Source organism: Callithrix jacchus, chromosome 11, assembly GCF_049354715.1.
Source record: "Callithrix jacchus isolate 240 chromosome 11, calJac240_pri, whole genome shotgun sequence".
Lineage (NCBI taxonomy): Eukaryota > Metazoa > Chordata > Mammalia > Primates > Cebidae > Callithrix > Callithrix jacchus.
Genome location: NC_133512.1, coordinates 65,363,625 through 65,389,753, shown reverse-complemented (window position 1 = coordinate 65,389,753; position 26,129 = coordinate 65,363,625). Strand labels below are relative to the sequence as shown.

The 26,129-nt window shown below is 35.9% G+C and overlaps 1 protein-coding gene across 3 annotated transcripts in view; it reads right to left on the bottom strand.

Annotated features, from left to right (window-relative positions):
• SEMA3A (semaphorin 3A) overlaps nt 1-25,876 on the bottom strand; it is a 530,091-nt gene extending 504,215 nt beyond the window's left edge. For 2 of the 3 annotated variants that reach the window (XM_054237350.2, XM_054237351.2), the window contains exon 1: nt 25,611-25,876. The gene's annotated coding sequence lies outside the window, so the exon portion shown is untranslated. Of the gene's footprint in view, nt 1-22,342; nt 22,397-25,610 lie in introns of all 3 variants that reach the window. The other variant, XM_054237353.2, reaches the window with a different exon arrangement.
• Nucleotides 25,877-26,129: the final 253 nt, after the last annotated feature.

The window sequence follows — 26,129 nt, the reverse complement described above, 5'->3', positions numbered from 1 at the left end:
TATTGTATTATGTGTATTGTGTTTGTATCATGAAGCTCCCAGTGCTTGTTCCATTTTTCAATCTGTATTTTGCGTGTCTTTTTTGCCTGTTTTCAGCTAAAACATGCCACCACATTTATATCAGATACAATGTGTGATGTTTGTCCAATTTCAAAATACCTTTAAATAATTTAGAGCTAAATAAAGTCTTCTGTTAAAAATAAACTTATGTGCCACACAGGATAATATAAGAGGACCTCAATCAGAAATCAATATCCAGCTCTTAAACTGTAATCATGACATAATTCACCATGTTATTTCAGAAGAACATAATCCCACTAAACCAAAGCTATCGATAGAATCATCAGTAGCTTATGATAGGGATAAATAAACCTCAAACTAAAGGAAATATTGACGTTTAAGAATTAGAATTACCTCCCCAAAGTGGCAGATATAATTAACAACAGCTTTTATTATTACTGTTAGTTTAGAGATAGTCATGTGACACCATTAGTGGCAGTAAAAACAGTACTGTATGTTTGGTGTTACAAACTTGAGTTTGGAATTAGGACTAGGTCTAAATTACAGCTCCGCCGCTGAATATAGATAACAAACTCTACAATTTATTTAACTTCTTTGGACTACCATATATAAAATTGCTTCAGAGAAGCGTTGTTTAGGCTTACTGTGAAAAAAGAAATGGTTGTGTGTGTGTGTGTGTGTGTGTGTGAAACCTACATAATTCTCAAGTATTAGTTTCCCTCCTTGTTACTTCCTTTGAAGGTTTTATTATAAATTTTTGTTTTTAGTCACTTTTTATTTTCTATAATTATAACTTTAAAATGAATAAAATTATCCACAGGAACAAAAGAACTGGGAAATATTAAAATGTCATGCATAGATAAATCTTATATAAGATTTATTCCTGTGTCAAATATATATATATATATATATTTGGGTGTGTGTTGTGAGATGGACTCTTACTCTATTATCCAGGTTGGAGTGCAGGGATGTGATCTTGGCTCACTGCAACCTCTGCCTCCCTGGTTCAAGTGATTCTCTTGCCTTAGCTTCCTGAGTAGCTGGGATTAAAGCTGTGCACCACCACGCCTGGCTAATTTTTGTATTTTTAGTAGAGACAGGGTTTCACCATATTGGCCAGGCTGGTCTCCAACTCCCGACTTCTAGTTATCCACCCTCCTTAGCCTCCCAAAGTGCTGGGATTACAGGCGAGAGCCACTGTTCCTGGCCTAAATATTTTAATTTCTATGGAATGGTTGGATATAAATATCTAATAAATCAGACTGCACAGAAACTAACAGGAACATTTTAAATAATGACTAAAAGCCAAAAATTAGAAATGATATAAACATTAGTTCTAAGAGTAAAATTTTAAATTAAGAAAATTAAAAAGGCAAATATTAATAGCACTGTACTGAGTCAGGAATGGGTTATAGTTCTATTTTCCGTACCTTTACTAAGCAAAAGGCCAGATCCCTGAGCTGCATGTAAGTCACGGTCTTGTTGGAGATCTGAATCAGTTGCAAACCCTCCATGGCTCTGTGTTTTCCATTACTGCAACAGTGGCTTTCAGTCTCATCTACTAAGAAGTGGGAGAATCCTAACTCTTTCAATTCTCTTATCTCTCAACCTAGGAAATAAGTTTCTTTCCGATTTATCTGACTATAACGTAATATTACAAAATGACATGATTAGAGAAAATGAAACAGCTAAACCTGAACTTTACTGCAGAAACCAGTCTATTATATTAAATTAAAAAAAAATAAATAAAAAGATGCAAATTGCATTTCAGAAACAGCATTACATAGAAACTTCACCTAGGACAGGGCCTTCTTGTGTAGTGAATACAGACTTTAACAAGCAAATTTGAGGCTTGTTCTTCTTAAGACATGTTGTTTCTCAGATAGTAAAAGGACTGTTTGAGAAATTCTGCTGCATACTCGGATTGTGTAGTTCCCTTCTTTGACAGTATGTGGAGAACTGCTCCTTTTTTATCTCTGTCTCCCAGAGTAACATTTGGAATAATTTTGAAATACTTGTAACTATTCCTCCTTGTAGCAGCTATTACACTTGACACCATATCCTCTAGGTAGGTATGATGAGGAAGATGGCTCTTTTTCCCTATGAGGAGTGTGAGAGCTGGTGGCTCTAGAGCCCAAAGAAGAGAGCTGAGTTACTACTATTTGGCATTTATATAGAGTGCTTCCTCTGCAGAGTGTGTGGTACATCATAAGATGTTAATTAATAGCTGGTATTCTTCGATACATCCCTAGAGATAGAAACTGTTGTTGATGATCCTGACACACTTGCTTCTACCCTGAGAAAAAAGCAGTTCCATCCACAGTAAAAATGGAGAGAAAATACAAAGAACCAGTAGTAATAAATGTTTATATTTAGTTAGAAGAATTGTCTCTCTATTTTAGGGGATAAGGAGCTTTGGAGAAATGTTAGAAGTTTTAAAAAAAGTGAAGAGAAACTATAAAGAGAGAAAAATATTTAAAGGCCTAAGAAAAGAAGGAAATAGAATGAAGAAAAACAGTGAAACATCTGTGACATCATTCTTCTTACCTAAGGCCTCAGATGGGCTAGAGGCGCCAGAGTTCTTGCTCCCCCTCCTTCTCCCACCCCCCAGAGTTCAGGGTCCCATGAGTGCAGGGGGCTGGGACAGCATGGAGTGGTACAGCCCCTCTCATATTCCCTGGTGAAAGAGTTTTTTTTTCTATGCATATACAACCTGAAATTTCCTAGCAATAATGATTGTTAGAGAGTCTGATTTTGTAGTTGGTTTTTATCTGCTTATATGTTTGTTCATTCAATGTGAGGGTGTCTGTGAATGTGATGAGTGCTTATGCTGTTCCTTGTCATTGCTTTTGGAGTGGTGGTGGTTTGTTGGGTTGCTATTTTAAGGTTAAAAAACTCATATGAAACAGATAGGATTTCCTCAAATTTTTAGCATTTGAGAAAATCTCAAGTGAGAAATGCAGCCATACTGATGTCAGAGCAGACTTTATTGGGGTGGGTTTTACATGCTGACCCCAATCTTTTACAGAAAAACACGATCAAAATGAATTTCAAGGACAGACTTTTAAAAGATAATTCACATAACATGCAACCTGGTGGTTTAGTTGGACAGTTGGAGGGCCACTATTTGCTTTAATTTTTTCCAATATAGTGTAAGTACCTAGCGCTGAGCAAATAATTTGTTAATTACAGATGATGAGTTCAGGAATATGGGTTTACGTACAGAAATCCAGATTACCTGTGGCACTTGCTCCTGCTCTCTTCCCTAGACACTTGGATCAAAGCAATACAGCCCTACTCCACACTTCTCCCTATGCAATAGTCTCAACCTTTGGAGTTCTCCCTAAAATGTCTCAGCATTATTTTTTTGGACTGGTTTTGATATCATGGTAGATTTAATCTTTAGTTTTTACATGAATCTAGATTGAAATACATCTTAGTAAAACACCCAAATAAAGCCAGATTTGCAGGAAATATACAATATGCATGGTGGTAGTTTTCAATTTCCATAAAAGTTTTATATTTCCTTAGAACCTAGAGATAAGGTAAAGAAAGTTGTTTAAAACTTTTTTCAATGTGTCTTAGTTGTCTAAATGTAGAGCCAAATGTAGAGTCTGCAAAATAATACAGTAGAGTAGTAAAACTTGAAGTTAGTTTCATTAAATTAGACTAACAGTGCTTAACTGAAACGACATTCAACAAATAGCATGAATGCCTATGACACGGTAGGCATTCAAGTGCTTAAAATAAAAAATAAAAATAATGAATATAAAATTCTATTATTTATAAATACTGAATATATTATATTGCTATTAACTAGAAAAATAAGATATTAGAATCTTGTATTCCTTAGATATCATAATTAAAATGGGTAAATTAATCAAAAAGTGATAAAGCAGAAAAAAATAAAGTTAGAAAAGAACACACAAATTATTTATTCCAGGTTCTTTAAAGTGTAGCTGAAATTCTAATGCAAGTCACAAACTTGCACCATATCAACACTTTGCTCTTCATTGTGCTGATGTTAACTATTTCTTGTAACTTAGAGACATGGCTAACATTATTAATAATTCTTAGTCAAGTTCTGAAAAAAAATTAGATGACATTTTGATCCATTTTCCAGTATTTAATTAACCTCTTTTATAACACTTAACACTTGTGTTAAAGGAAAGAGACTTATCTCACTTCTAGTTGTTCCTCTTTAAGTGAACAGCAGTATGGTAAAGTACCTGCCATGTGTTGGTGGAAAAAAAAATTCAAAAACACATTCTTCATGTTTACATCACTATTTCAACAATAAAAATGACTTAAAATATTCTTTACGTAAAATGATTCCTCAGGCAATGTGGTTTAAATAAATAAAATGCATATATTGGAGAAGACATTCTGAAAAGATAGACATTTACTCCCACTTATTTGCTCAGATTCTCACCTAAATTTGCTTGTTTTTCATCATCTTGTGTGAAAAGAATGCCTATGTATAGTGATTTAACTACGATATATTTCCATATGTTTGGGGTGTGAGGGTATGGAATCTACAAAATAAAGAATGTAACAGTGAATTAATATCCCCTTAGCATATGTGTACCTCCGAGAGCATCCTCTTGGTAATGAATGGCTGCATGGTAAAAATGCTTTGTGACTGAAATAAACATATAACCCACAATTTCTGTGAAAGTTATTGATTTATTGATTTTCAAAACACATGGTCAATGTTGGCTTGATTTACCTTTGTGGAGCTCATTCTGCCTGGACTTTCTTTTGCCAAGTCACCCTCATTATCACCTTCCTCCTAGGTTAGGTAACTGTAAAATTCCAAATGAACAGCTAAGCAGCCTGTTGTTGAGGTAACATCTTTTTAGAGTTGAAGTCATCATGTTACAGCGGTTTGTTATTCCAGTGAGATTTCACATTTGTTAAAATATACTTTGAAATTTAGTGGTAAGAGAGACCCTCCCCTGCCCTCAGTTGCTCACACCTTCCAGTGTCAGTTCCCTGAGGGACTTGGAGCAAAACTGAGCACTCTGGCAAAGCTAAAAATAATCAGTCCATTAGTATCAAGTTGCTTTCCTGAATATAGCAAGGTGTTCTTTCTCCCTCCCCATCCCCAGCCATCCTCCCACACTCTACCTGACCTCACCCTGAGATGTATTATGTTCAGAATACAATGGGAACTTTCCTGACTTACTGTTTTCACCCCAAGGATTAATCATAAGACATAATTGCATATAAAATTACACACAAAACTTTTTGCAATTTTGTAATGTTATTTTACTAAATTCATGTTTAGTGAATGTAAATCTTGGTGAAAACAAAGCCATGATATAAAAATAATACAATAAATTGGAACATATTAACATGAAATTTTGATTCTTTCCAATCATGTATAATTATTATTTTATATGGTCTTCGTGGAACAGCCAAAAAAGAAAAATATAAGTTTTGTAGACTGTAAAGGATTACTTTAAAAGGTATTATTTCAATATAATTATTTATATGTAAGGGACAAGAATATTAAAATACAAATCTAAAGTGTTATGTTTAAAGAAATTTCATTTATTCTTTTTCTCTGTTATAATTTGATATTAGTTGGAAAATCTCATGCAGTCCTATTAAAATTATTAGTTACTTCCACATGTCTGGAATTAATAGTAATTAATACTTTTAGCAATAGCTATAGAAAATATAGATTTTTCATAAAATTTCTAGGTTAAATAGAAGGTAATATGATATGCTTCTGATTATCAACCTTATATAAAATCATACTTATAAAAGCATCATCTAGTCCATCTCTTGTCAAATATATACTAACGTGCTCCTCAAAATAATTTCCCAATTTCTTATCTTTCTTTGGACATCTGGAAAATACATTAGTATCTACAAAAAAAAATTGGGTCAAATGTTCGTTTTCAAAATACAATTTTTCAGCTATGCACAGAACAATAAAAACATTCTACTAAGATTCTTTTTCCTGGTAAAAAATGCATGGAGTAGGGTCTGCTTTGGGGGATTGTAAGCGGAGAAACCCGGGGTGCTTTAAGGTTAATGGACAGTGATTAAGGTTAATGGCTAAGTGCTTAAGGTTAAGTGCTATATTTACATAGCTGTCAATTCCTTAAAAAAAAAAAAAAATCTTTATAAGGTCTATCAATCAGTTCTAGCTAATAGCCAATTAAACTGCAAATGGAGGATAGAGACCGTAGGTAAAGACCCTTTAACTTTCACTTATAGGGTGGAATGGTCAACTTTCAATCAAGAAGTACTTCTTGAACATCTATTTTGTCATGGCTGTGTTGCATACAAAAAAGTAGACATTGTGGCCCCCGTGTTAAAAATGCTTAGTGCCCAGCAGGGAACAGAACTAGCTGTGGAAATATACATCAGTACGGGCAGCTATTAAATAAATGACAGAGATGACACATGCTATAGAATTCAGAGTAGGTGAAGATACTATGTAGCTCAAGATTTCAGAAAATTGGAAAGGGTATTTAAAATAAACCTTAAAATTAATGTTTAACCAAAAGCTTATTATTAAAAAAGTTTAATCTCAAATCATGCGAACACAAGTCAGTGACATGATGACTATACATACCACTCTGCATTGAGAGGACTTCAACAACTTAACAATACGAATAAATAAGCTCAATAGTTAGGAATATGTGAATGCTCCTCTTTTTCACACACTAAATCTCAAGATCAATTTAAAGCAGGAATGACAACCACAACACAGAGAGCCAAAGCAAAACTAGGTTAGTGCATTAACTTTGAATCCAATGCAAACTTTCTGAAGCCAGGCAAACCAGAAAAGTTTAAGCTAACATAAGGGTCTGAAGTAGCCCCCAAATGGCAATGTGATTAATTATACAAATGAAATTTACTAAAACAAGATTAACGTCCATTTCTACAAAAGCCACTGTCAACAGTGCTTCATAAATGGAACGGCCTCACTTTCACTCAATTAGCAACATTCAGGCAGGGCTCTGGGATGTTTTAGTTGTTTGTTTTTTGATTTAACCTTTTTCACTCTCCCTGAATTTCCAACTGCAGGATTGAATTTTGATTGCTGAAGGAAGGTATACTAGGAATGGAGAACCCGAAGGTGAGGGGCTGAAGAGAAACACCTGGAATGGAGCAGAAGGTGAAAAATAGTAACACATAAACATTAAAAATAAATGTTAAAACTGCTCATAGGGAATATTTTCATTCAGTATTTTTCTTCCATTGGCTAATTTCAAAATGTTTAGAGCATAAGCATAAAACAGACAAAGATAAATGAGTACCAGAAATTCATAGTGAATTTTAATACATCCTGGTCTCCTGACAGCCAGAATGCTGTCTAGGTAGCAGTGCCCTAGGTTAGGGCTGGCCTGGGCAGAAGATTAGAGCTCTAAGGCCAGACAGAAGGAGACTCAGCATCTTGGCCTGAAATTCATGTCTTTTGAATTTTTCTGAAACTGAATAATTATCTGTTTTTGAATCAGAAATGTTCTCTTTTTAAAATGTACCTACTCCCTAAATGTTAGAACTTTGTCAATTCAAGGATATCCTATCAAACTATTTTTATGTACTGTGTCTATGTTTAATCATCTTCCCTCACATAACCTAGCAGTGAGTATTAAAGAAATAGGGTGACTGTTTTTACTTAGGCATTAGTGGGAAAGAGGGTAGCAATACCAACAAAATAAAGACTTTGATAGCATGGAGCTTTATGAATTAAAAACACTGATGTTGGCAGAAGTTCAGTACAGAGAAACTCTAAAGTCAGTAAGAAGCCTATGGCATGAGGGTGACAGTTTTTGAAAGAAGGGAAGAGAAGATACCCTGATTTTGGAAAAATGTGAAGAGAGAGAGTGTCAAAGATAAAGTTCATGACACTTGAAATTTGCTAAGGAGCAATCCTGTTCTTTGTATTTTCTAGCTTCTAAGTAGAGAAAGATACAACCTGATGATGGGGTTGATCAATGAAAAGATACAAGGGCAAATCTAAATATTCAAAGATCCACTAGTCTTTCAAATATTTACTACCCTCACTTTTTGCATGTGTCTCATTATTAATGGCTTCTGCTGCATAGGGTGGGATCAAACCTAATTAATAATGAACATTATTTCAAAGATCTTTTAGGGTAACTTTGAATTGTTGTCTTAAAAGAAGTAAGTCCAAAGATTCTTTAAGTATATTATTCATCCAAATTGAAAGAGCCAGCTATAACTGACGTTGAAATCCAATATTTGTTAAATAAGAAATGTATTGTTTAATAGAAAAAAGATCTAGCATAATCTTTACATATCTCTGATATTTTCCAAAGATTTGTATCTTTGATTTCAAAAGGAATATGAAATAACTTCAATACTTTTTTAACTTAAGTAATGCTTATTAAGATTTCTTAGGTTTTTTTCTTATTACACATAATTTAAGGTAAATTAACTTCACTCTTTTCAGCTAATTACATTGCACCATCTCCATTTTATTATATCTTCTATAGCTTGACAGAATAAAATATTACCTTTAATAGAAAAAAGGCAAATTATTATCTATTTAAAATGGGAGAAATGCATTTTAATTATTTAATTCATGATAAGTATTCAACAAGAGCTAGCAAAATTAACTAAAAGAATCAATGACCTCATTTTTCAATATCCAAGTAATGAGAATATTTAATTACTCAAGAGTAGTTTATTAATTTAGTCATGATTGACTGTAAGTCATTAAAAAGCATCATAAAAGATTTGTTTAATTTAGTACACATCTTCTTAACAGTAATATAGCTTCTACCTAAAGTTTTCTTAAAAGAATGTATTATGTCTTAATGTCAGTGTTAACTTATCATAAATGAAATTATATATATATATATATATATATGCATTTGAAAAATTAGGCACAAAATCGATTTCATCTATTTCAAACTTCTCATTTTACAAGTTAAAATACTGAGGTAGTATTATTAATGTTATTAGTGTAATAAATGTGTAAGTGCTATTAATGTTACTTGCCCCGGCTCATGTTTATTTTGACTTTACTATGGTGGAATCTCTGAACTTTTGGTTAATTCTCTATTTATTATAAAACAATGTATCCATAAAGGCATATGAATTCTAAAATTATTATATAGCTAAGATCTATTTCTAAACAGTTAATAGACTCAATTTCATTTGACATGTATTTAGTGTTCATTAACAAAATATTATTCTTTTGAATTTTTAGTGGTGCTTTTAAAATTTAATAATTAGTATTGGTGATAGCACAGTAAATACATCTAAAATATTCTGAGACAGTTCAACCCATATCCTTTCCTAAAAAAATAGTTGGAGTCAGTCTTTAAACACTGATGATCACAGTTGTAGGAATTTACAAGGTGTTACTTGTCCATTACACTGCTTCTCTATAGAACTTCTCTGAGTACCTGCCACATTCACATTTTTCCCTCAAGGCATGCTTATCTCATATGGCGTTATTGTTGTGGTCACAACTGCTGTTAGATACTTAGGTCCTGTTATAGCCTCTTCCAACTGTTATAGATAATGTTGCATGCCTAGTATCCTGAGTTTGAGAAGAGAATCCATGCTTTTCTTATATGAAATCTTATTTATTTCAAAAGTTACATGATAGACTCCAAATCCTATTTTTTTGGAGTGTAGTCTCAACTTTTCTTAGTCTAGGCTCATCTAAAAGACACAAAATCCCCTTGGAATGTTTAATTAATAAATCTAAATCTATTTCAGCCCTTTGAAATGTTTATTTGTAGGTGTAGTTTTTAGTTTATAGAAGGTGCAGAAATACATAAAATGTTTTGAAAGCAAATCAAAATTCTAAATAATGAAAACACTATGTGCAATAACTATAAGAGTAAATTATGCACAGGATGCATTGTAGACAAATGGGAATAGGCCATACTAGTCCTTCATATTAATTTTCTCAAACTCCTTGATAACTAGCTATGGATAAAGAGCTAACAATCAAATTTTCATTTCTTGGTAATTTGACCTTTTGTTAACTATCTAGTTCCATTCCCCTTGAAAATGATAAAAATTAGAATGTCAACCACGTTACTAGAACAATTTATCTACAAGAAAAATGATCCTTAAGTGTTACAATGAATCAGGACTAAGACAACTGTAAATACCTGACCCTAAGTCTAATGTTCGGTAACCCTTAATATGGTGATTTTTACTGCGCAGGCCCCTTGCAGGAATCCTAGAACCTGTGTCTCTCTTGTTACAAATCATGTTAGTTTTTATAGAGAAGGAGGCTTTCAAATCTGGAATTTCCCTCACCTGCCTCATTTGATCTTGCCTGCTTCCACCTGAGTTGCTGGACTACTTCATGACTGCATGAATTGGTGCCCTAATGGTGTTTTACTGTTGGTCCATGGTTCATTCTTGTTCTAGCTTCTGAGTAGTGTAGCATCAGATGTAGCCAGTCTTGTGAGTCTAGTTGTTAAGGAAAGTTTTAAAAGATTTTGGGGAATATACAATCCATATCATACTAATTAAAAACAAAATCTGGGCTGGGTGAGGTGGCTCACACCTGTAATCCTAGAACATTGGGAGGCTGAGGTGGGCAGATCACCTGAGGTCAGAAGTTTGAGACCAGGCTGGCTAACATGGTGAAACATTGTTTCTACTAAAAATACAAAAAATTAGCTGGGCATGGTGGCATGTGCCTGTAATCCCAGCTACTTGGGAGACTGAAGGAGGAGAATTCCTTGAACCCTGGAGGTGGAGGTTGCAGCAAGCTGAGATCACATCATTGCACTCCAGCTTGAGCAACAAGAGCAAAACTCCATCTGAAAAAAAAAAATCTGAGTATTGTTACAGTCAAAAAGGAAAGTTCACAATTTCCAAAGTGGACTACTTTAATAAAAAACAGTGTTGATAATAATATAGTGCTAAAATATACTTTACCTAGAGGGCCAGTATTTAAGGCTGTGGGTAGCTGTGACACAGTTTACAGTTACACATTAAATAATATAAAAATACAATGTTCCTAAAAAGGCAGAGAATAGCAAGTGATTCCCCTAAATGTTCAAAACTTTAAAGGGCTGGGGGGGAGTGGGGGAAGATGGCATGGTAGGAGCAACTCAGGATTGCCGCTCTCAGTGAAGGTGCAGAGGGTGAGTGCAAGCTGCATTTCCAGATGGATCTTTGTTGCCCACAGAACGGGGAAATTCCCAGGTGTAGGAGAGACATGGGGTGCCAGTGCAGCTTTTTCAGCTGGTGTGGCCATTTCGGCCAGCGCCGCAGCACAGCGGCACTCCGCACAAAACACACTGGTCTGGGTGCCCTGTTGAACCGGCAATTTGAGATTTGGGAGGGCAGATTAGCATATCCATCTGATTAAATGGGACTTGGACAGTGAGCCAGGCCAGGAGATTCTCGGGAAGCAAGATTTGAGCCAGCACAGTGGGTGGCTGCGTGGGAAATCACACAGATCCCGGGGCCCTATGAGCAGGCGACTGAAACACCTGGGAGAGAGTAAACCATTCAGATTTAAAAAGGAAAAAAGAGGTCTCTGAGGCAGGGAGCCAGGTGATCAGGCTCGGCAGGTCCCACCCCCACAGGGACAAACAAAACTGCGATTTGAAACACTCGGGGTTGAGAGTTTCATTGTGGGCAGAACTGAACTCAGGATGGTGCAGTGTGGTGGGGGAGGCGCGTCCGCCAATACCGAGGCATACTGCCCCTACTGAGGTACACTCCCATTGCTGACGCAGCCTGCCATTGCCAAGGCAACCCACCATAACAGAGAGAGTCCGCCAATACAGAGGCAGGCCACCATCACCACAGCAATTTTAACCACATCCATTTAAACAGGACTACAGGGAATTACACTCAGCAGCAGGGTGGAGCCCATAGCAACAGGGTGGAGCCCACAGCAGCAGGGTGGAGCCCATGGCAGCAGGGCAGAGCCCATGACAGCAGGGTGGAGCCCATGGCAACAGAGCAGAGCCCACAGTAGCATGGTGGAGCCTCAGCAGGCAAATAGTGACTAGACTGCCCCCTAGCTGGGCGGGACAGTGCAACAGATACTCATAAATAAAGCCCTAACTCCCTGAGACAGAGCATCTGAGGGAAAAAAAAGGTTTTTTGAGTTCTGCTGCAGCAGACTTAACATACCTGCCTAACAGCCCTGAATGAACACTGGAGCTCACAGCTCAGCACTTGAGCTCCTATAAAGTACGTCTCCTCAAGCAGCTCCCTGACCCCTGTATATCCAAAGAGTCACCTCAGAAAGGATTGATCAGACTGACATTTGGCAGGCATCATTCTGGGACAAAGATAGCAGAAGAAGAAACTGGTAGCATCCCTCACTGTTCTGCAGCTGGTACAGGTGTACCCCAGACAAGCAGGGCCTGGAGTGGACCTAGAGGGGCTAGACTATTAGAAGGAAAACTAAGAAACAGAAATACTTCATCATCAACAATCTGGGCATCCACTAAGAGTACCAATCAAAAAGTCAGCAACTACACAGATGACAGGTGGATAAATCCACAAAGATGGGAAAAAACCTGCACAAAAGGAGGAAAACACCCAAAACCAGAACACCCTGCCTCCTAGAAAGAACAAAAACTCCTCACCAGCAAGGGAACAAAGCTGGACAGAGAATGAGTGTGATGAAATGATGGAATCAGATTTCAGAAGGTGGATAATGAGAAACTTCCGAGAGCTAAAAAAACATGTTCTAAATCAATGCAAAGAAACTAAGAACCATGAAAAATGATTTGAAAAAAGATTCGAGGAAATGATAACAAGAATGGACAACTTAGGAAAATGAATGAATTGAAGGAGCTGAAAAACATAACACAAGAACTCTGTGAGACATTCACAAGTTTCAACAGCAGAATTGACCAAGCAGAAGAAAGAATATAAGAAGACGAAGATCAACTCAATGAAATAAAATGAGAAACCAAGATCAAAGAAAAAAGCACAAAAAGGAATGAACAAAGTCTCCAAGAAATGTGGGACTATGTGAAGAGACCTAACCTACGTTTGATAGGTGTACCAGAATGTGACGAAGACAACGGATCCAAGCTGGAAAATACTCTTCAGGATATTATCCAGGAAAATTTCCCCAACCTAGCAAAGCAGAACAATAACCAAGTCCAGGAAATACAGAGAACACCACAAAGATATTTCACAAGAAGAACAACCTCAAGGCACATAATTGTCACATTCAATAGGGTTGAAATGAAGGAGAAAATGCTAAGGGCAGCCAGAGGGAAAGGTCAGGTCACCCACAAAGGGAAGCCCATCAGACTCAAAGCAGACTTCTCAGCAGAAACTCTACAAGCAAGAAGAGAGTGGGGCAAATATTCAACATCCTTAAAGAAAAGAACTTTCAACCCAGAATTTCATATCCAGCCAAACTAAGCTTGATAAGTGAAGGAAAAATAAAATCCTTTGCAAACAAGCAAGTACTCAGAGATTTTGTCACCACCAGGCCTGCTTTACAAGAGTTCCTGAAAGAGGCACTACACATAGAAAGGAACAACCAGTACCAGCCATTCCAAAAACATACCAAATGATAAAGAGCATCAACAAAATGAGAATCTGCATCAACTAATGGGCAAAACAGCCAGGTAGCATCAAAATGGCAGCATTGAATTCATACATAACAATTTAACCCTAAATGTAAATGGGCTAAAAGCACCAATCAAAGACACAGACTGGCAAATTGGATAAAAAACCAAAACACACTGGTGTGCTGTATCCAGGAAACCCATCTCACAAGTAAGGATACACAAAGGCTCAAAATAAAGGGATGGAAGAAGATTTACCAAGCAAATAGAGAGCAAAAAAATGCAGGAGTTGCAATTCTCGTCTCTGATAAAATAGACTTCAAACAACAAAGATCAAGAGACAAAGAAGGTCATTACATAATAGTAAAAGGATCCATACAACAAGAAGAGCTAATGATCCTAAATATATATGAACCCAATACAGGAGCACCCAGATATATAAGGCAAGTTCTTAATGACTTACAAAGAGACTTAGACTCCCGCACAATAATAACGGAAGACGTTAACACTCAACTGTCAATATTAGACAGATCAACCTGACAGAAAATTAACAAGGATATCCAGGACTTGAACTCAGACCTGGAACAAGCAAACCTGATAGACATTTCAGAACTCTCTACCCCAAATCCACAGAATATACATTCTTTTCAGCACCACATCACACCTACTCTAAAATTGACCACATGATTGGAAGTAAAGCACTGCTCAGCAAATGCAAAACAACTGATATCATAACAAAGAGTCTCTCAGATCATAGTGCAATCGAGTTAGAACTCAGAATTCAGAAACTAACTCAGAACCACACAGCTTCATGGTGACTGAACAAATGGCTCTTGAATGTTGACTGGGTAAACAATGAAATGAAGGCAGAAATAAAGAAGTTCTTCGAAAACAATGAGAACAAAGACACAACATACCAGAACCTCTGGGACACATTTAAAGCAGTCTCCAGAGGAAAGTATATAGCAATAAGTGCCCATATGAGAAGAGTGGAGAGATCCAAAGTTGACACCCTATCATCAAAACTGAAAGAGCTAGAGGAGCAAGATCAAAAAAAACTCAAAACCCAGCAGAAGACAAGAAATAACTAAGATCAGAGCTGAACTGAAGGAGATTGAGACACAAAAAACCCTTCAAAAAATCAATAAATCCAAGAGCTGGTTTCTGAAAAGATCAACAAAATAGACAGACCACTAGCCAGATTGATTAAAAAGAAAAGAGAGAACAACCAAATAGATGCAATAAAAAGTGGTAAAGGGGAAATCACCACAGATTCAACAGAAATTTAAACCATCATCAGAGAATATTACAAACAACTCTATGCACATAAACTAGTAAATCTGAAAGAAATGGATAAATTCCTGGACACCAGTGTCCTCCCAAGCCTAAACCAGGAAGAAGCCAAAACTATGAATAGACCAAAAACAAGGTCTGAAGTTGAAGCAGCAATTAAGAGCCTACCACACAAATAAAGCCCAGGTCCAGGTGGGTTCACAGCCGAATTCTACCAGACACACAAAGAGGAGCTGGTACCATTCCTTCAGAAACTATTCCAAATAATACAAAAAGAGGGAATCCTTCCCAAATCATTTTATGAGACCAACATCATCCTGATACCAAAACCCGGCAGAGACTCAACAAGAAATGAAAACTTCAGGCCAATATCCATGATGAACATAGATGCAAAAATCTTCAATAAAATACTGGCAAGCCGATTGCAACAGCACATCAAAAAACTTAACCATCATGATCAAGTAGGATTCATCCTGGGGATGCAATTATGTTTATACAAGTCTATAAACATAATTCACCACATAAACAGAACCAAAAACAAAAACCACATGATTATCTCAATTGATGCTGAGAAGGTATTTGACAAAATTCAACAGACTTTTATGCTAAAATCCCTCAATAAACTCGGTATTGATGGAATATATGTCAAAATAATAAAAGCTATTTACGACAAACCAACAGCCAATATCATACTGAATGGGCAAAATCTGGAAGAATTCTCTTTGAAATACAGCACTAGACAAGGATACTCTCTCTCACCACTCCTATTCAGTATAGTACTGGAAGTTCTAGCCAGATCAATCAGGCAAGAAAAAGAAATACAGTATATTCAAACAGGAAAGGAGGAAGCCAAATTGTCTCTATTTGCAGATGACATAATAGTTTATCTAGAATACCCCATCATCTCAGCCCAAAAACTCCTGAAACTGATAAGCAACTTCAGCAAAGTCTCAGGATATGAAATCAATGTGCAAAAATCACAAGCATTCCTATACACCAATAACGGAATTAAAGAGAGCCAAATCAAGAATGAACTGCCATTCACAATTGCTACAAAGAGAATAAAATACCTAGGAATACAACTTACAAGGAATGTAATGAACCTCTTCAAAGAAAACTACAAACCACTGCTCAACGAAATAAGAGAGGACACAAACAGATGGAGAAACATTCCATGTTTACAGTTAGGAAGAATCAATATTGTGAAAATGGCTATACTGTCCAAAGTAATTTACAGAATCAATGCTATCCCCATCAAGCTACCATTGACTTTCTTCGCAGAACTGTAAAAAACCACCATGAACTTCATATGGAACCAAAAGAGAGCCCACATAGCCAAGTCAATTCTAAGCAAAAGAACACAGTGGGAGGCATCACACTACTGGACTTCAAACTATATTACAAGGCTACAGTAATCAAAGCAGCATGGTACTGGTACCAAAACAGAGATACAGACCAATGGAACAGAACACAGGCATCGGAGGCAACACAAATTATCTACAACCATACAATCTTGGATAAACCTGACAAAAACAAGCAAAGGGGAAAGGATTCCCTGTTTAATAAATGGTGTTGGGAAAACTGCCTAGCCATGTGCAGAAAGCAGAAACTGGACCCCTTCCTGATACCTTATACTAAAATTAACCCCAGATGGATTAAAGACTTAAACAGAAGACCTGGCACTATTAAAACCCTAGAAGAAAATCTAGGCAAAACCATTCAGGATATAGGAGTAGGCAAGGACTTCATGACCAAAACACCAAAAGCATTGGCAACAAAAGCCAAAATAGACAAATGGGACCTAATCAAACTCCACAGCTTCTGCACGGCAAAAGAAACAGTCACTAGAGTGAATCGGCAACCAACAGAATAGGAAAAAATTTTTACAGTTTACCCATCTGACAAAGGGCTGATATCCTGAATTTACAAGGAACTCAAATGGATTTACAAGAACAAAACAAACAAACCCATTCAAAAATGGGCAAAGGATATGAACAGACATTTTACAAAACAAGACATACATGAGGCCAACAAACATATGAAAAAATGTTCATCATCACTGGTCATTAGAGAGATGCAAATCAAAACCACATTGAGATACCATCAAATGCCAGTTAGAGTGGCGATCATTAAAAAATCTGGAGACAACAGATGCTGGAGAGGATGTGGAGAAATAGGAACACTTTTACACTGTTGGTGGGAGTGTAAATTAGTTCAACCATTGTAGAAGACAGTGTGGTGATTCCTCAAGGCCTTAGAAATAGAAATTCCATTTGACCCAGCAATCCCATTACTGGGTATATATCCAAAGGACTATAAATCATTCTACTATAAGGACACACGCACACAAATGTTCATTGCAGCACTGTTTACAATAGCAAAGACCTGGAACCAACCCAAATGCCCATCGATGATAGACTGGACTGGTAAAATGTGGCACATATACACCATGGAATATTATGCAGCAATCAAAAATGATGAGTTCGTGTCGTTTGTAGGGACATGGATGAATCTGGAGAACATCATTCTCAGCAAATCGACACAAGAACAGAAAATGAAATACCGCATATTCTCACTCATAGGTTGGTGATGAACAGTGAGAACACATGGACCCAGGGAAGGGAGCACTACACACTGTGGTCTATTGGGGGGAATAGGGGAGGGACAGTGCGGGGGGAAGCTGGGGAGGGATAGCATGGGGAGAAGTGCCAGATGTGGGTGAAGGGGAGGAAGGCAGCAAAACACACTGCCATGTGTGTACCTATGCAACTATCTTGCATGTTCTGCACATGTACCCCAAAACCTAAAATGCAATGAAAAAAATAAAAATATAAAAAAACTTAAAAAGACTGAGTGAAAGAGGGAACAAATATTTTAAATGCATGTATTTTTTCTTATTGGTGCAAACAAAAACTTGTGATAAGAGGTTTTTTTTAAAAAAGTTATAGACTATAGTTATTTAAACAAAATAAAAATTCTTTTTAATTTAACAAACCTATCACTGTGGAATATTTGATGGGAATCCTGTCAAGTATAGTTTTACTTATGCATGCACATATTCACTTGTTCACTTTCACACACACACACACACATAGAGCAAGTTTTTGTCACATTGTAACACTGAAATTAATAAATATAAAAACATAGGATTTAAGAATTTTATGTAAAAATATAATATTTCCCACTGATGACATAATCTTTAGCATTATATCCTCAGAAAAGTGCCAAGGTAGTAGAATACATTCCAAAGAATGGCAATACTCATTTCTTGAATCAAAATATGATGGCAATACTGATGCTCTTAAGACACTTACGACTCATATAAAGTATGTCTGCTCATCCTTAAGGACCATAATGTATTCAAGTAGTTCAAGTCTCTAAATGCCAGTCCACAGGAGTGAACTATAATACAAACAGTTTCTATTGCAACCTGCATTGCATGTGGGCATCTTCGCATGTTTGTACACATTTACTGCTTTCATTATTGGATTACTCATCTGAATAGATTTCTGTATGCTTAATCTTCTTTATAAAGTCAAGAAAATAGAACGCATTGCTCATCTGTAAAATGGAAATGACAAATCTCCTTTAATCATTAATATAAAGATTACATAAGATAATGTAAGCCACATGACATCTAGTAGTTACTGCATTAATGTTCCTTCTCCATATTTATTCACATATTTTTAATATCTTAAAATACATTTGCACATAAGCAAACATTTTATTCAAATTTTCATGTATAAAATAAATATTTGGCCACAGTATTAGATGTGATAAAATATACTTCTATCAATTAAGAAATGAAAAAAATCAAAGTTTTTGGGTACTATTTCATGAGGTAGCTGAGAGGAAACATGACAGTACTTGTTAATGTTTTATGTAATTTTTTTTTTTTTTTTAAAAAAGGGTCTCACTCTGTCACCCAGGTAGGAGTGCAGTGGGGTGATCATGGCTGATTACAGCCTCGACCTCTTGGGCTCAAGCAATTCTCCTGCCTCAGCCTCCTGAGTAGCTGGGACTATAGGCACATATCACCCTTAATATTTGTATTTGTCTTTTGTAGAGGCGGGGTTTCACCATGTTGCCCAGGCTAGTCTCGAACTGCTGGGCTCAAGCAATCCTCCTGCCTAGGCCTCCTACTGTGTTGAGACTGCAAGCGTGATTCACTGTTCCCAGCCTTATGTGAATTTCAGACATTCTTACCAGTATGAACAATTTTCAAACAAATATTAGCTGTGATTGAATTAGTGAACCAAATTTAATTCAAAGGTTCAGTATTGTAGGGCTTACTTTCAAGTAATAAAATTTGGGGCTCCCATTGTTAACTTTCTTTCATTTCCAAAATTGTTGAAAACTGGGTACAGAACACCTCATTTAGAAACAGTGTTTATCAAATATGGGTTCTTCATCAAGTTTACAAATTGGGGAAAGGTTTGATAAGTGTTTTCTTGGCCTGAGAAAGAAATTGTGATTTATTGGTGAAATGGAAATTAGATTCAGAAAAAATGTTTAATGATTAAATATTATAACAACATATTTTAATCTAAAGGGTAAAATAGGCATTACACTTTATATGATATAAAACTAATTACAGGTTAGGCGTGGTGGCTCATGCCTGTAATCCCAGCACTTTGGGAGGCCAAGATGAGAGGATTGGCCAGGCTATTGAGACCATCCTGGCCAACATGGTGAAACTCCGTCTCTACTGAAAATACAAAAATTAGTGGGGTGTGGTGGCGCATGCCTGTAATCCCAGCTACTCGGGAGGCTGAGGCAGGAGAATCGCTAAAACCAGGGAGTCAGAGGTTGCAGTGAGCTAGATCATGCCACTGCATTCCAGTCTGGCCACAGAGCAAAACTTCATCTCAAAAACAAACAAAAAACAAATTATATCAAACAGTTATTTTTATACTACATCTAGAATCTATCATATGGCTTGTACATGCTCCTATGTACTTTTTTATCTTATAATAACTTCTCAGAATTCCTATAGTACTTTACAAATAGTTTCGCAAAGTTTATTCACAAGTATTCACACAAATGTTGTGTGACAGATATTCTGTACATTTTGAAAACGAGGAAGTGATTGCCACAAGGAGGACCTGAGCCCTAGTGTTTTCACTCAATGTTCACTGTTCTCCTTACAGAGAATTTTAGATTTGTGAGTTACTCAAGTATAATTATAACCACAGAATTATATTGCATAATCAATAGAATTTAATTTATTTCAGAAAAAATAAATTCCAGAGTGACCAAAAATATTATTTATCAGAAAAAATGACTATCAGGTAACATTCAAGCATATTAATGCATCTCCCCAGAAAAAAAGGTTAAATCCTCAAGCTTTTAATAGAAGTACAAATAGAATACTAATGATTCTGCTGTCTGTTCCATACAAATTTGAAATGCACAATATGAAGTAATAAAGCAAAAGTGAAGGTACGACTAATTAGATTCCTCTTTGATTTCTTGCTTCAGACTGTAACTAGCTTCTACTGTGAACATACAGCAATGATAATATTAAAAATTTATAACCATGCTAAAAAATGGGGTAATTTAATTGGCCTCAAATGAAAAGAAATATTTAATATTAAGCAGGCTAGAAATGAAATACTACTAGATTTTGGTTGCCTGCAAACCCAGACCCAGGTGGCCAGGAGTCCGACTCATGCAGGAAAACTGGGACCAAGAGCCCCTCATGCAAAGGGAAGACCATGAGTTGGGTTGATTTTTGTGACCGCTGGCTTGAGCTTCAAGATGTTTGAAACTGAGGCAGTGAGCAGGGACAGCTAGCACCTGGATCTGGGCAGAAGTGTCCACTAGCAATGTGTAGGTCAGCAATGTTCCCAATATTTCTCTGTAACATGAGCCAGAAGTAATTAGCATAAGAATTAATTCTAGATGGGTTTGCTGGTGAAAGGTTTGGAACGTCAAGGAAGAACAGAAAGAGGGAGAGAAATACTTTTCCACTTAAGATGAACCTACAAATAAAAATGAAATAGCTACTGGATAATTCAAAAAGGATTTATGAGGATAAGATTAACTTCAAGAAGTTAACTTGTGGATCTCTTTGACTAATGATAATGATGGAGAAAATCTTTGACTACTATTTTTAAGTAATCATCAATCCTCAAGGTATTTAGAGCTTTCAGATCCTGTCATCATAGATTAATTTTTCCAAGACCTGGAGATTAGTTTTTAAAAACACTTTTCTCTTTTTTTTTTTTAAAAAAGAATAGTCTATGACTTAATAAATGCTGATCATATTTTAATAACTTTTATTCAAAAATAAAGGAAAATGAGAATTAAAGGAACATTTATTTCTACCCACTCTTGTAGAAAATGAGTTGGGGGTTGCTCAGGTTTGAAGGCATTTCCTCATGTTCATTCCATTTGCCTTGCATGAGTCTGCTTGTGTTTGTAAAAGTAAACTATGTGTTGGTTTAATAATTGTAAAAATATGGCCTATTAAAAAATCAAATAAAACATCTCTTTAAAATGAATATCCTGTGTTTATATGGGAGAGGATACATAAACACATAATATTAAAATTATAAGATACACGGATTTTGCTTTTATTTTCTTCACAAAGAATCTCAATCATAGTGATGAATGCCTGTCTTGAGAACAATGTTTTTCACTAGATAAATATACCATAGAGTAGGTTCTAGGAAATTATATTTAAAACGAAATATTATAAAGAGATATTTTCCAGGCTGTGTTTCTTCATGTATATATTGATTATATATATATGAAATATGTATATGAATATATATATATTCTCCCCACAGATAAAGAGAAAATTCAATTGGCATGCTATCTTTCAAAAAACAAATATCCAGATAGTCCTATTGAATACCTGAGGCCTAAAAGTCCTTGAAGGTGTTTGACAGTTCTTTTTTTTTTTCAGTGCCTTGCAGGTGGGAATGTGTTTAGGTGATTCTCAGTGAAAGACTATTGTAATTATAGTGATCTCTGTCAGTCAGCCGCTATAGCTGCGTTGGAAATGCCCTGAGGAGACAAACTTCCCAGAGGCCCAATATTAACAGGTGTGGACATTTGAAATGAGTGAGAGTTGAAGGGTCAGCTCTTCCTCACATATCAGGAATGTAACTGCAACTCCTTCTTTACCTATAGCAAAACCTTGTAAAATAATAAGGTAAAGTACTGAATGATGCAACCTGAAGTGAGATCATATTCACTGATTGACATTCAACTATTTATGCTTTTATTGATTGGCCATTCCATCAATTACCTTTTGGAATTTCTTTCTAAATCCGAGTAGTCCTGATAAGATGGTGAGATAAAGTCAACTTACCACTGATAATGAAGTCATGTATTAGAGAGGTAGTAGAGTCCGGTGTTTGGGGGAAGTATCTTCCCTCAAGCAAAGTTAATTTGAACCCAAGTTATACTATTTATTACCTGTATAAGTTTGTTTGCACGTTGCTATGAAGAAATACCAGAGACAGGGTAATTTAAAAAGAAAAGAGGTTTAATCGACTCACAGTTCCACATGGCTGAGGAGGCCTCAGGAAGCTTACATTCATGGCAGAAGGCACCTTTTCACAGGGCGGCAGGAAACAGAATGAGTTCAGGGAAAAGAAGAAAGCACTTTATCAATCCATCGGATCTCCTGAGAACTCACTCACTAGCAGGAGAGCAGCACGGGAGAAACCACCCCCATGATTCAATTATCTCTACCTGGTACCACCCTTGACACGGGGATTATTACAATTGACGGTGAGATTTGGGTGGGGACACAGTGTCCAACCATATCACTACCTGCATGACACTAAGCAAGTCCCTTAACCACTCAGTTTTCACATTCGTAAATGGGCATAGGAATACTACCTACTTCATTGGAGTAGAAGGACTAAATAAATCATGGCATGTTTAGGGCAGTTTCAAGGAATTTACTTTGTGAGAGCCCCACTAATACAGCACTGGGAAGACATAGCTGTGGCCATTAACAAAATGTGACACATCTAGGAAGCACTGTGCCCATTTTACAGAGTTACTAGATTTTCTCTCCCTTGAGTGGCTGTTGAAAGCTTCTTTTGTGTAATGTTGGCCTTCAAAATTGAACTTTTTTTTTATACTTTCAATCTTGATGTCTAACCTAATTCATTCAATAGAAGTGAACATGAAGTTATTAAGTGTTGATATGTGGTTAAGAAAAAAGTTCTTAGAAAGAGAATATGCCTTAGAATGAATTGATATATCCTATGTATTCTAAAAATTTTCCTCAAAGCATATAGCAGTTTTCATGTGTAATAAATATTGACTATATACTTACATAGTTTGTATTATTTAATTATATTGCAAACTCATTTGAAAACATGTTCAAGGTAAAGCCACAGGGACACAAAACACATACATATAAGGAAAAAATTAAAGATATTTAAGGACCACTTAATTTATTAATTGCCTTAATTTTATATATTTATAAACAAAATATAATTCCTGTAAAAAAGAATCATTTAAAAAATTTAAGTTGAATGTAACCACGTTTTTCCAGCAAAAAAGAAGAAAATTAACTGGAAAGACTATAACACTACCACTATTATAAATTTGCTTCTTTGAGGTTGTCACTAGGCTTAAAATTAGTTTCTTCATCCTCACTCAGCTATATTTGTCAACGATTTTTTTTGTCATTGGTGAAAAATCATTATCTTTATGAGTTACCTGTGTATATTTACATGCTAGCACATAGCTAGCATCTAAGCATAAAAAGCCTAGCTTGAAAAAACAAACCTTTTCACTCTACCTTTACACCTGCAGTGCCTTTTAAAAGTTTATTAAATTAACTGAAACTTAAGCAAAGGCTATATATTCTATTTGGATAAAGAGTAAAATTTTCATTCACCAATTATTAGCTCAATTGATTCTTTTTACTTAGCTGTTATTTTTTCTTTACTAAATCAAATACATTAACTGATGTGTTGCTATCATAAAAAAGCAACCACAATGCATTAAAAATGTGCAATATAATACCACTTGATTTTTATTACACTTTGAAAGGCAAATGGAGTAAATCAAGAAGAAACAAATCTAAATGCCGTGCTGAAGTGAGGTCCAGCCTTTGAAACCAGCTTCCTATTAATCACAGGGCTGACCTTTTCATTAAGGGGCACTTGTTGAAGTCATTGACACGGCTACAGCATTCATTTGTGAACTGTACTCTATGGCATTCATATACTGGGGAAGGCATAGTGAAATTAGAATCTCTCCCTGTAGGGGGTAGACATTGACCGCTATTCAATGCCAACGATTGTCGGTTAAAGTATTCATAAAGAATGACTTTGAAACTCCGTTTACTCCACCATCAGTAATGTCAAATGCAATTCTTAAAGAAATATATTTAACTAGAAGTAATTAATTAAACCTCTCATAGCAGCAACTTTGTCTAAGCTAAATCATTTATGAATATACACAAAGGAGTCATCAGGATTCTACTGTCATGGCTTTTAAATCATCATTTTAAATGATGTCCACTCTATAATAGTCAGAAAAAAAAAAACATTGGCTGATGGGGAATTATTTAAACAGTGCAATACTGTTTCGTCTAATTGTGCCTGTCTATCTACTTCACATATGTGTATTGTCCTTTGAGATGACAATTTCTTCCAGACTAATTTTTTATATTAACGATGGTTAAATTTAAAAAATCAACTCAAATGACTATTAATAAATAAAAAGTGCAGACAGCTTTTGTTGCATTTTCTTTTATCTGATCAGCTTTGTGCAATGTTGGATGGATTAATTTAGAAATCATAACTGGAATCTTTGGCAGGGCATATGTTCTATGTATTTATTTCTTACATGAAGCATCATACATTTGAGCAGCAAATACATTTTTTTACACTGGCTGACATTCCACCTGAAAGTGCACCACAGTTAGCTTGTTAACACAATTCAGAATATATGGTATAGTAGTAAAAAGATTCCCCATAGCCAAGTAAAACTCAGAGTAGGGGGCTCAAGGAACAAGGCTGTACTCAGATCAAATCTGAACTTCAAGTTCAAACATAGTTTAACGGTGAATCAAAAGTTGTAAATGCAAAATAAACGCAATGTGAAGGCTGCTTCAAACCAAGCATGAAAGACTAAAAAGTCAAAGTTGAGATTTCGTACATCTGGTTTTAATATATCCTCTTATGTTATTAGACAAATGACCTTTTGTTTTGTTTTGTTTGTTTTAAAAATTCACTATCATTGTCATTGCTGCTACAACCTAATGCTGCTTTTAGAGTTTTTAGTGTCACACCTCTAGTAAGAGATAAAGCTATGGAACAGATTTGTTAAGCAAAAAATATAAGCAAATTCCTCACATTAATGTATGAAGAGTAATGTAGCAGCAATACAGTTATATATAAAAGTTGAAATCCATTTTCAAGAAGGGTATGTGCTTCTTAAAGATTTGTTTTCTATTCTTGAAACTGACAGAGCACTGGCCACCATCATTTTTGACAGTTATAAAGGACATTTCACACAGAAATAGCAGTTAATACACCAAAATACAGGATTGAATTAACAGTATTATTAGCAACACATATCAGTTCCCAGACCTGAAAGGGGAGTCACTTCAGGAGTATTTCAGCATTAGTGACAGTGCCAGAGCATTGTGCAAAATGAAACTGGAGAAAATTCATGCGGTTATGAACATAAGCTTTGTCCTAGTTCACTTTTACAGAGTCTTTAGAGGATTCCTTGGGAGTAAACACCCTTAATTAATTCCCAAGTAAAAGAAAGAAAGATAATTTTTCCACTTACAGCATTTGTTGTCCTTTGTCCATGCGTTGAATTAAAAGGGCTGTTCTGTCCTTACCTAGCTCCAGGTTGCCCTCTGGATTAGGCTTAAACGTGAGCGGCAAGAAGCATGTTCACTTTGTAACTGTACCAGAAGCAGCCCATCGCACTGATGCTAGAGAGCCCGTCAGGACAAAGTGCTAAACTTCAGCATGAGAGCACAGCATCTATTACTCCTGAGGCTCTACCATTTCACCTACACCTGGGCGGATCTATCAGGCTTCCTCTCTATTAGAGCTATTTGACTCTGTGGTTTAAAGGGAGGACAAAAAAAAAAAAAAAAAAAAAAAAAAAAAAAAAAAAAAAAAAGGAGGCTTGCCGTTGTCACACTTGTTTCCTATTAAAGAGCCTTACGGTGGATTGAGTAATTGTGTACGAAGGTAGTCTGGCTGGCAGATGTGTGCAGCCCCAGTGGAGCACTAGATTCAAGGCAGATGGGTTGTACCAGGGCGCAAACAACATTGAGAGAGAGAGAGGCGTGAT